Genomic DNA, 12,178 nt, shown 5'->3' with positions numbered 1-12,178 from the left:
CATATATATATATATATATATATATATATATATATATATATATATATATATATATATATATATATATGTATAAATATATGTTATGCGCTATCGACCGATTTGCGCCATCGATCGATAGCGCTGCGTTATCTATGGATCCATCGTTAGCGCAAGCATCGGTAGATCGCGCTGCGCTATCAATCGATAGTTCGTGGGTCGTGTAGGATGAGATTTAAAGGGGAACTGCAGGCCTCGTCTACGTGAATACCCTTGACGTAGACTGAGTTCGTCTACGTGACCACCCTTTACGACATCAAACACGTTTTCACGTTTTCAGCATGGACAACTCGCAGGAACTTGGCGCTTCCCTCAAGGCCAGGAAGGTCGACAATCTGAAAATTCCGTGTTTTGACCCAATGTCGGAAGTGCGAGTCCACCTTGATGCTTGGATGAAGAAGATGAGATTTTATGGCATCGTACTTCTCCGCGCCGATGACTGGGCTCTTTGTTGAAGCAGCTTGGCGGTCGACGGTGTCCTGTATGTGCTATCGAAAAGCTGGCTCTTTTTCCATGTTAACGAATATCGTCACTATATATCAGTACTATATGAGGTCGATAGTCACTGTTGGCCCAATCACATCAGTAATTTAGCAGATTTCTTATAACCAAGGCCTGAAGACATATGATACAACCTGATACATATGCCTGATTCAGCAATGGATTTAGGTTATCTCCATGATACAACCAATTTATTGGAACTCATTGTATCACTATCAATTGATAAAATTTTATTGAATTTATCTTAAATATTTACATAGAAAATGGTAATTAAACGGGCAATTTTTAGAAAAATTGGTGATGTGTCCATTAAACAGCACTTGGCGTCATCCTGAAGTTTAAGAAAAAAACATTGTCATACAATCCTTCGATCTGCCTGGGTATAGAGCTGGATAGATATAAATAATGTACACTCGAGTAATAGCGCAAACTTTGTACGAGTGTACATTATTTATATCTATATATATAAATATATATATAAATATATATATATATATATATATATATATATATTAAGGTGACCATATTTCCCTGACTGGAATCAGGGACATTTATTGCGTGACTGATATGGGGGAGGGGTATAAGGGGAGGTGGTGTCCCCCTCCCCTTTGAAAATTTTCAAGTGCCTAAGGTGCTTAGATGTAAAATGGGGATACTTAGAAGCACTTTTTAAATCAATTTTATTTCCAAAAATGTAGCTTTTTCTTAGATGAAATTTACTTACTTTACAAAAGAGTGCTAGGCTAGATCGATCTAGCATATTCCACTTTACACTAACCCACCTGAAATAATAGTTAGTTCCGTTTCGCGACTGCACACTTGACTAAATTTTGTTTTTACAATTATTTTACTAATAATGTGGGATATTTTCGAAATTCCTGAACATTTAACGAATTGGGGACATTTTCGGGGACACTTGTTCATCGGGGACAGCACACTGTAATCGGGGACTGTCCCCGAAAATCGGGGACGTCTGGTCACCTTAATATTATATATATATATAAAGTACAAAACCAAGCACATAATGAGTTGACTTGACGTGTACGAATATAACAATTTATTTGAAGTTTGCTTCAGCCTAGCCTTCCTCAGCAAACCACGCATTAATATATAATGTTGTAACTGTTCACCTACACAACTGACCGCCAAGGATAACGTTGGTTGTCAGAAGGCCCTTTGCCTTAGATGTTAACATATGAAAGTTGGGGAAAGTATTGCCATCACTGAATTTAAATTTCTTATCACGTCTCGTAGTCTTAGCTGTGATTCTTACATTGGTATCTATATTTCCCACTGTATTATTTGTGATCATGGTTTGTTTATTGGTCAAACGGCCACCAAATTCCGTCTCTGCCTATTCAAAATGACAGTTTCAAATGTGTTCCAGTTGCTGAACATTTTAATCTCTCCGATCACTATATAAATAATCTCAAATGCAAACTCGTAGCATCTGGCCTCTCATCCAGGGAAAAGCGTTAACAAGCTGAATTGAATTGGATCCACAAGACCAAGTCACACTTGATAGGTATTAACAAAGACCTTGGACTCCTCAACTATTACATCTTCCCTTAATCCTTTAATCACTCTTAAGCTCTTTCTATTATGACGATGGTATGTACAATATTGTTTCTGGTATTTTATTTGTGTGTGTATGTGTGTATAGGTCTAATAAGCTGAATAAAAAGTATGAAGATTAATGAGGTTCTTTGGCCAAAAAGTACCCTAACTATACCACTATTTGAATATTGCCAGTTGATAATACTAGTCAAAAACCATCAAAGACAATTGATGCATCTCTGTAACAAAGCTTTCTAGTGACAATAACTCTGTCTCTACTTGCCATCTCATGATTACTTGTCACAATACAACTTTCTCACATGTTCCAATATCTATCCCCCGCTATACCGATCGACATAAATAAGACAAAATAATAAAAATAAATAAAAATAAAACAATGAAACAATGAACATGTCCAACACAGATATACAGACATATCCACAACATAATTGACCAACTCCACCTCAAATGAATAGTATGTAACTGGCTCCCGGTTTGCATTAAAAATCAATTTACATATTAATTCAGGCTACAATGAGTTTTCTTGCCATGGATTAAACAAATTCCATAAGCAATATTTTAACTCTATGAAAATAATTTGCATATATAACAAAAAAACATTGACTGTATACATTTTGATTATGCAGTTTACTGTACTTCAACTTTGCATTTAGAGAATTCATTCCCTGGTTGGTTAGCCATCGCTCGCCATCACATGACAATATATCTCAAATTTAATATATTAGTAGTTTCATTATGCACGAATTGCAAGCATAGAGCTGGTAGTCAATGCCAAAGTTGTCTCAAGTATAGCTCAAAACAACCGGTAGGAAGAAAACGAAAAAAAGAGTTAAAAACATCTTAAATCTCTTCAAAGTGCACACTCTCATCTTCGAAAGATGTGCGAAATATAAGGGGAAAAAAACAAACAATTTCACTACTGAACCTGCTCTCAATGACTTCACACATAGTGACGACCAGAGATGCTAGAAACGGCGATGGGCTAAAGATTAATATAAGAAGTAAATGAGGGCTAAAGGTTCCCACGAAGAAACTGTTAAATGTATCTTTGTATTATGCGTTAGTGTTATTATCGTTAAGAATGTGAACCACCCCCACCCCAAGTTCGTAATACTGTTACTAATGATATATACTATGATGTCTGAGAGCTGTGCGTGATATACGTAATGTACGGTAGGCTGCTGAGAAAGGTTCACGCATATAATTTCATGTAAATAAAGTTCTGTACAGAGTAAAAGTGAAACTCAATGGACAGATTCGTCTCTAGCCAGTTAATCGCTAAGGTCCAACGCCTCGCTCACATAAACTGTTATAACTATAAAACACATTGTTCTAATAAATGTGATAAATAATGGAAGCATCGGACTTATTCAGGAAAAACGATGTTGAGAAAGTTGGAGGTATTGCAACTGCAGATGTACTTTTCACTTGAAAGGCCAACCCTGAACCTGTTCTCAATGACTTCACACAAAGTGACGACAAGAGATGCTACAACCCTCGATAGGCTAAAGGTCAATATAAGAAGTAAATAACGACATTTTTACTTACAGATGAAAGATTCCCACGAAGAAACTGTTTAACTATTAAAGCTGTCCACTTTTATAGGTCAGTATTTATGCTGTATCTTTGTGTTATGCGTTAGTGTTATTATTGATAAGTATGTGAACCATCCATCCCCCACCCCAAGTTCGTAACACTGTTAATATTGATAAATACTATGATGTCTGAGAGCTGTGCGTGATATACGAAAAGAACGGTAGGCTGCTGAGAAAGGTTCATGCATATAATTTCATGAGAAGAAAGTTCTGGACAAATTAAAAGTGAAACTCAATGGACAGACTCGTCTCTAGCCAGTTAATCGCTAAGATCCAACGCCTCGCTCACAGAAACTGCTATAACTAGAAAACACATCGTTCTATTCAATGTGATAAATATTGAAAGTATCAGACTAATTCAGTTAAAACCATGTTGAGAAAGTTGGAGGTATTGCAACTGCAGATGTACTTTTCACTTGAAAGGCCAATCCTGAACCTGTTCTCAATGACTTCAGACAAAGTGACGACAAGAGATGCTACAAATCTCGATAGGCTAAAGGTCAATATAAGAAGTAAATAAGGACATTTTTACTTACAGATGAAAGATTCCCACGGAGAAACTGTTAAACTATTAAAGCTGTCCACTTTTATAGGTCAGTATTTATGCTGTATCTTTGTGTTATGCGTTAGTGTTATTATTGTTAAGTATGTGAACCACCCTAACCCCCAAGTTCGTAATACTGTTACTATTGATATATACTATGATGTCTGAGAGCTGTGCGTGATATAGGTAATGTATGGTACGCTGCTGGGAAAGGTTCATGCATGTAATTTCATGAGAATTCAGATCTGTACAAAGTAAAGAGAAACTCTATTGACAGAGTTGTCTCTAGCTTGTTAATCGCTAAGATCCAATGCCTCGCCAAAACTGTTATATCCTAGCAAACACAAACATGTTTTTAAAATATCAGATTTTTTTTGAACAAATGGTATGATATCGTTATAAAAAATAACGTTACAAATAAAATGGAATGTTGAGTCGCTAGAATAGCAGGATTACATAACGTTTTATATAAAGTTATTTCGATGTCACCACAACGTTTGTAAAATGTTTCTGAAAATGTTGTAGAGACGTTATAATAACATTTTGACAAATGTTATGATAACGTTATAAAAACATTAAATGTTGAGACGCTAGAATAGCAGGATAACGTTTTCACATCGTTTTATACAACGTTATTTCGTTGTCATTACAACGTTTTAAAATATTGCAGAAAATGTTGAAAAAGACATTAAAAGATTCGATTAATGTTATGACAACATTATAAAATAATCTAATTAAAACGTTTAATGTTGAGTCGCTAGAGTAGAAGGTTGTACTACATTGTTCCGATGTCAGCACAAGTTATTAAAATGTTTCAGAAAAAGTTTTAAAGACGTTTATAGTAATGCTTTGATAAATGTTATGATGACGTTATGGAAAATGTCATGACATCTAAAGGCATTTCGAAAACGTCTGTGAGTACTTTAGACGGGTTATTCGAGTTGTGAATGTAATGAAACATGTGATTCAGTATGATTGGTACTGTATGGTGCTTCCAACAATGTCAGACAAGAGTTAATAAGACTTGAATGATTTCTGTACTTTCAATTTATTGTAATAACGCACAAATCATGACATTGTCAGAGAAAGCACATGTAATAGAAAACAATCATCACTCTGAAGATCCATCATCTTCTCCCAAGGAAGTTCTTTTCCTCTTCTGTGACAAAGAAGTTTTTCTCTGTTTGGAACCAAGAAAAACAACCGGGTTGATCATAGAGTAACACACTGTGAAATGTGGATTGTAGATTTGGTTTTGCCTTCAAACATTACATGCTATATTTGTAAGGCTTTCTTCATTCTATGACATAGTATACTTAAGCACTGGTATACTCCAACTGAAACAGTAAAAGCGGAAACGCATTCTCTTGATCCCAGATGACATTTAACCTATGTCAAAGACAAAGGAGTATGCTTAATATGGAGCGTTAAAAACCCCATGTATGGAATCTGTAAACTTATTTTTTATTTGTTTTGGGATATATGTCAACATTTTAGCATTTCTTACAATGTTTTAGTCCTTCACACCTTTGGTACACTTTTAACCTAATATTACCTTTCAACTCCAATATCCACAATGCAAATATGCATTTGATCTCTGTTGACCCTAGATGATCTTTAACCTTCTCCAACGTCAATAGTGTGTTCTTCCAATTAACACGGTACATTATATGCCAAGTTCGAGATCTGTCAAGATTTGTCAATGTTACCCTTCCTACGATACGGTGTCTACAAGTTGTACACACTCTGACCTGTGTTGACCCTTGATGATTTTTGACCTCCACCAACATCAACAGGGTTCTTCTATGTTTGAAAGTGTTATATTTCAACAATAGATGTTTCACATGATTGTATGTGTTAATACTTCAGCGGAGAGGTCACGCCTAACAGTGTTAATAGTAATACTTCTCGTCTTTTATAGCATATCATTTGCACAATGCTGGATCAAACTGCGCCAAAGTTCAATACACGGGAATTTGAAATGCAACGTTTGGTCAAGACATATTGGTGGGGACACGGTATATCATGTCCCCACCACTGAAAAAAAGTTGGTGGAGACGCGTCCCGCTGCCCCCACCAGTATCTGCGCCCATGACTTAAATAAACAATGGCCCTGACAATACGCTGGCTTGTACGTAAGGGAAGCGTGTAGTGGTATGCCTATAATGTGTACAAAAATATTTAATGATGAAACCTTTAATTAATATACAATAACAAAATGATTATCAAATGGCGAAGCGAGAAATTTGTCCTTAAACTAGATACCAGAGGCCATGTACGGTATACAACTAAAGTGTGTTTGATAAAGTTCTAGGCTATGTTTAAGCTGTGATTTGTCGGAAACCAAGTAAAACGAGTGTCTAGACATAATGCCAGCATAAAAATACGGCATTAGTCAACTGATTTAAGTGAACCATTAAATATTGCGTGCATATGCCGTGAATGTCAAAATCAGATAAAAACGACTTAATCTACACATAATGCCAGCATAAAAAATACTGAACTAGTCATCTGATTTAAGTGGAACATTAAATATTGCGTGCATATGTCGTGAATGTCGAAATCAAGTGAAACGACTAAATCGAGACCAAATACCAGCATAAAAATACTGCACTTGTCAAATGATTTTAGATAACCATTTAATTCTGCATATTCCATGAATATCGGAAATCAAGTAAAACGAGTGTCTAGACATAATGCCAACATAAAAATACTGCACTTTTCAACTGATTTAGTTGAAACATCACTGAGGAATAGCAACGGCAGGGATCAACAACAAAAAATAATAATAAATTACCTTCCTGAAATTGTTTGTACAAACAGGGGGGTACTAAATCTCTTGTAAAACAAATAATCAGTTTTTTTATTAGCATGGCATTTTTGAGATATTAGCTGTCAAAGATGACCTCGTTTTGTACAGAGCAACTTTACAACCTCATTAATTATAATTGAGGAAAGCTAAAACCCTGAAATTTGGTAAGTTGTACAAACTGTATGTTTTTAATTAAAGTAAAAAGAATCCCTCACAGTTCTCACATGGGTATGTTGTAAATCAATGGCATCAAAAGCCCTTCCTTATGCTGATTCGCAGAACAAAATAACAATTTCAGAGCTGCACAACTTGCAAACATGTGCAAACTTGCAAACATGTGCAAACTTGCAAACATGTGCAAAAATTGCAAACAATTTACATGTAGCATTGTAATCATTATTTTGTATTGTTTTCACTTGTCATAATAACCTCTTAAAGAATCAAGTATCCTGAAGCAATAGTTTAGGAGCAATTTCTCACCTACAATTGCACATTTTTTTCTCACAAGAAAAATACTCATATTGATTAGTTTTCATTTCGGAAACAAAAATATTGTCGCATGCCTACCTACTGTAGAACCACATATGATTTAGTATAGCTTCAAAACAGGCATTAGGCTACTGCCACATATATGCAATCGCCGAATGTTTTTCGCGAACATTGTCATAGGCCTAGTTAATCGTATATAATTTACAGCGATGGGCTGCCCAGGTCTATAGGCTACACCCTAGTCCAAGGCCTGGGATGAACTTCGATTTTAACTGAGATTCAGGATACAGACCTAGGCTATCAACCGAAGGTTGTGAAAAAACACATTCGCATTTAGGCAAAATCAGTGACTGATGATATGATATTCGTCTAGGCCTACGATAGGCAACATGCCAAGCGTTAGCCTAACAAGTTAGCACAGGCATATGGTATACATTGGGCCTAAGCTTAAACTCCTCATATGTATTCGTATTGTACGTGTTTATATTTGATTTAAAACGCGTATATAGTTAATAAAATGTGTACACCATCCAATGAAAATGTTTGAAATTTTTTATAATATCATTACAAGAAACGTTTTGTGTCGTACCATTACGTTATAAAAATATTTCACAACGTTAGTACTTTCGTTTGAGCACCATTTGCGCTTTAAGATATCAACTGCGATACTGGTATTTCGATTAAGTTCCTCTTAATGACTATACATAATGCTATATCTAAATTGGGTAATTTTCTCCAAAAGATGTACCTTCTTTGTGTAACAACATTTTAATAACGTTTCCAAAAACGTTTTCATGTTTGAATATGATATCTACAAAATGTTAATAAACGATTTAAAATAACATTTTGCAATAACATTTCTACACCCTTCTCAAAATGTTACAAACAGATTATTTGATTGCTGGGTATATAGAAAAACACATCGTTCTATTAAGTGTGATAACTATTGGAAGCATCGGACTAATTCATGGAAAAGGATATTCAGAAAGTTGCAGGTATTGCAACTGCAGATGTAGACTTCAAACTTGAAAGACCAATCCTGAACCTGTGACAAACCACACAGATGCTAATCGACCTTATCTTCTGAAACGCTGATAAGCCAGAGGTAAATATAGGCAGTTAAAATGAGGGTTACTGCCATTCCCTTTTCCAGATGAAAGATTCTCACGAAGGAACTGCAATAAGTATAGCACACAGTTCAAATTCCACATCTTTCTGTAAAATCTGTTAATTATTGCGAGCATCGGACTCGGTCATGAAAACAGATTTCCAGAAAGTTGAAGTAACTGCGGATGTAGATACATATAAAGAATAACTGCGTGACATCTAGTTAGCACTTTCTAAATGGTCATATCTTAAATTCTAATTATATCGATTGGAATTTTCATTAGGCCTATGTACGGCCCAATGTGTATGTCACAAGTAAAGGAGTAGTCCCTCACCTGGACACGTCTCAATCTGCTTAATGTTCGACACCCGAGACGAATGACATAAATAAATGACAGACTACCAAGAATTTTACGAAATGAAACATATAATTTATTTACAACTCGTCTCGACCAATGACTCTTTGGTCTCGACAAAAGAAACATATATATACCCAACACAAAAAAATACACACATCGGTTAGCATTCGCTAACCCAACCAACCCTTCCAAATAACTCTACTAAGGATCTGCCCTATCGCTTAATTCTTCCCTATCGCTTAGACTTCTTCCCTATCACTTAGACTTCTTCCCTATCGCTTAGACTTCTTCTCTATCGCTTAGATTTCTTCCGGCTGGTACCCTGCAGGAAGCTCCAGACGGTACGGCGAGCCCCTCACACCAGCGTAGCCGTCGGGCCCCAACACTGCCACCGGGATCGTCCTATTAGTGAATCCCGGATTAACTTGGTCAAACGGTCAGGGACGTAACACACAGTAAAACGGCCCTTTGCGGTGTACAAATACACAGAAATGTGTCCAAAATGATTTCGTCGAATAAGACAAGAACGGATACACACAGTAATCCTCAGGATACGCTGATATGGCTTAGGCTAAAACACAACGCCACAAAACATCAACGTTCCCAGTCTTTAGGCTCATACAAAGAAGCCTAGGCTCATACAAAGAAGCCTGGATAACGGCTAACACCCAGAAGCCGAGGAATAAGACGGCGAAGAACGGACGGTGGTGAGACTCACACAGAATGCCTCATCCAACCACACCCCAATCCTTATATAGCGACCTAGGGTTGACCCCTGCCCTTACCCGCCAAAGCACAATCTACGAATTCCGATGGACCCGTTTCCCATGCATTATGCACTTGCTCGGATCTACATACATTACTCGAAAGAAGAAATGAACAATTTGCAAAGGCCTAGGCTACCCGGTGGAAATTTCCACCCACAAGGAATGCTAAAATACAATGCAGGCGTGACAGTGTAGCAGGCTACTGTGATACAATGTGGTTACATTGCAAAATTCAAAAGTGTAAACGCTTCTTAAATCTTACAAGAATGACAACATATGCCACGGTTTATTATTTTCCTTAGTGTAACGACAATAGTGACTGGCAGATCCGTAAATAGTAGAACCTTTAACTGACATTAAATAAAGGATTAGTTATAAAGTCAATGGCAGAAACTGCTTTACTTAGTCAACAGTCATATGACATGATGACTCTGACATTATTATCTAGTTGTTATACCGTTTTATTGATTCATATTGAACTTGAGCCAGGAAAACATAAACAGGTACGAGTTTTGCCGTTTATAAACTCAAGTAGTCGCAAATGACCTGGAACTGAAAATTAAGTGCAACCTATATGATTCATCATCTGTGCCATCAATATTACTCAGTTTTATCAAAACCAAACATAAGGCCTAGAAGTAGGCGTCATATGAAATTGTTTGTTGTTTTAACTTGAGAGTAATGTACATCATGAAAATTAAATATAAGCCTTAAAAGTTATTGCCTGTTAAAGCTTTTACACTTTATACACTTTTCACGAACCCAAATTTACCTTCCACTTACAGTTTTTTTAATGACACTATTATCCCTCTCACAATTGTGACAACTTCACCAAGTGTGGTTTATATTCAGTTCAGGGACTTCAAGTATAGTCGGTCAACCAGAACAAGACGTTTTTTGCAGACTAACTTGAGGTCAAATAAAGTGGATACGAAGATATTTTCTTAAAAGGTGCATTATTTTAGATAACAGCTAGAAACTCTCTTACCATCCCCATCGAGATAATGCCACATACCAATATTACTGTTATCATTACTGCAAAATGGCGTGCCAACCATATGAACGAATATGATGCGGATTACCTCAAATGTATGCTAGACTCCGACAGTATGACAAGGCGTTTCCTTATACTTTTAAATAAATATGTTTAATGATTAAAGTCATTTATTAATAAAGATATCCTATAGATATATTTATCTGAAAAAATAATGATAGAATTGAATGAAATTTAAAGGTATCAATAATTGGAATAAACTACATAACAGATACATAATATTGATATGATGATAATAGAAGATTTTTTTAATCAATTTTATGTCATTTAGTCCTTTCATGATATCATGAATGTAAATGTTGATAACACTATGTTGCTTAATGAAATATGTCATTAATTGATGTCATGATATCTGAGATTCCTTTCTCGTAAATATTAGTGAGTCAAATAATGATATCATGATTTCATTAAATGTAAAATAATATTTGAAGCGGTTTGCCACAAGACTGTACATCACGGCGAGAGTTCTTATTTTATTACTTACTTGACCATAGCTCTTTACTTCGTCTTTCCTAGTAGCTGGTATGAATGATGTCAAAAATAAACACATGAATTATTTCAATGCAAATCAAAGATAATGTACAAGAAAAAAAAAAAAATGGTTGATGTGAAACCTTACAATACGGACATAGAAAGACACAGGAACTCCAAGTGACAGTAACTAATTGACAGTAGACAGTACACAGGTATCGCTCGAGAAAGTACCTGAACCAAATGCTTCGGTGTTAATGTGAATTGCTCAAAAAGCCGGTATGTTCCTTATCTTAAAACCGTCAAAAGTCATCCAGGACTATTGAATGAAAAAATAATTGTTTTCTTTGAGAGGGCCTGAGTAAAATACTTTTAGAAAAGTTTAAAACATGAACGAGGCTAAATATTTCGGCATTTCCTGTAGATTTGAGGAAGAGACTGGTGAAATTTAGAATTTTGCGTGTTGCAAACATAAATAATTGCCCCTAGAGTGGAACTTCTGTAGTGACCTCACTATCCTCTCGGAATGAATTATCTGTCCGTGTTGTGTTTATGAAATTGCAAATAATAGATTAATCAATCGAAGAAAAGATCTAGTTTATCTCTTAAACGTATATAAAGTCCTTATCTCTTCTCTTCCAGATGATAGATTCTCACGAGGGGATTTCAATATCACATTTAGGATATTTGCGTTTCGGAACCGAAGAGACAAAGTACATTTCCCCCTTATAACTGATAAACCATAGCCATATCGTTCGTAAGCATAGTTTACAAAGCGGAGAGAAGGGCACGGTGGTGCGATTTCACATCTGCATTTGACATGTACATTTGCATATTTGATTGATGCCACAGCTGTTAACCTTCC

The sequence above is a fragment of the Apostichopus japonicus genome, chromosome 12 (assembly GCF_037975245.1).
Source record: "Apostichopus japonicus isolate 1M-3 chromosome 12, ASM3797524v1, whole genome shotgun sequence".
Lineage (NCBI taxonomy): Eukaryota > Metazoa > Echinodermata > Holothuroidea > Aspidochirotida > Stichopodidae > Apostichopus > Apostichopus japonicus.
This window is presented reverse-complemented; position numbering follows the sequence as displayed.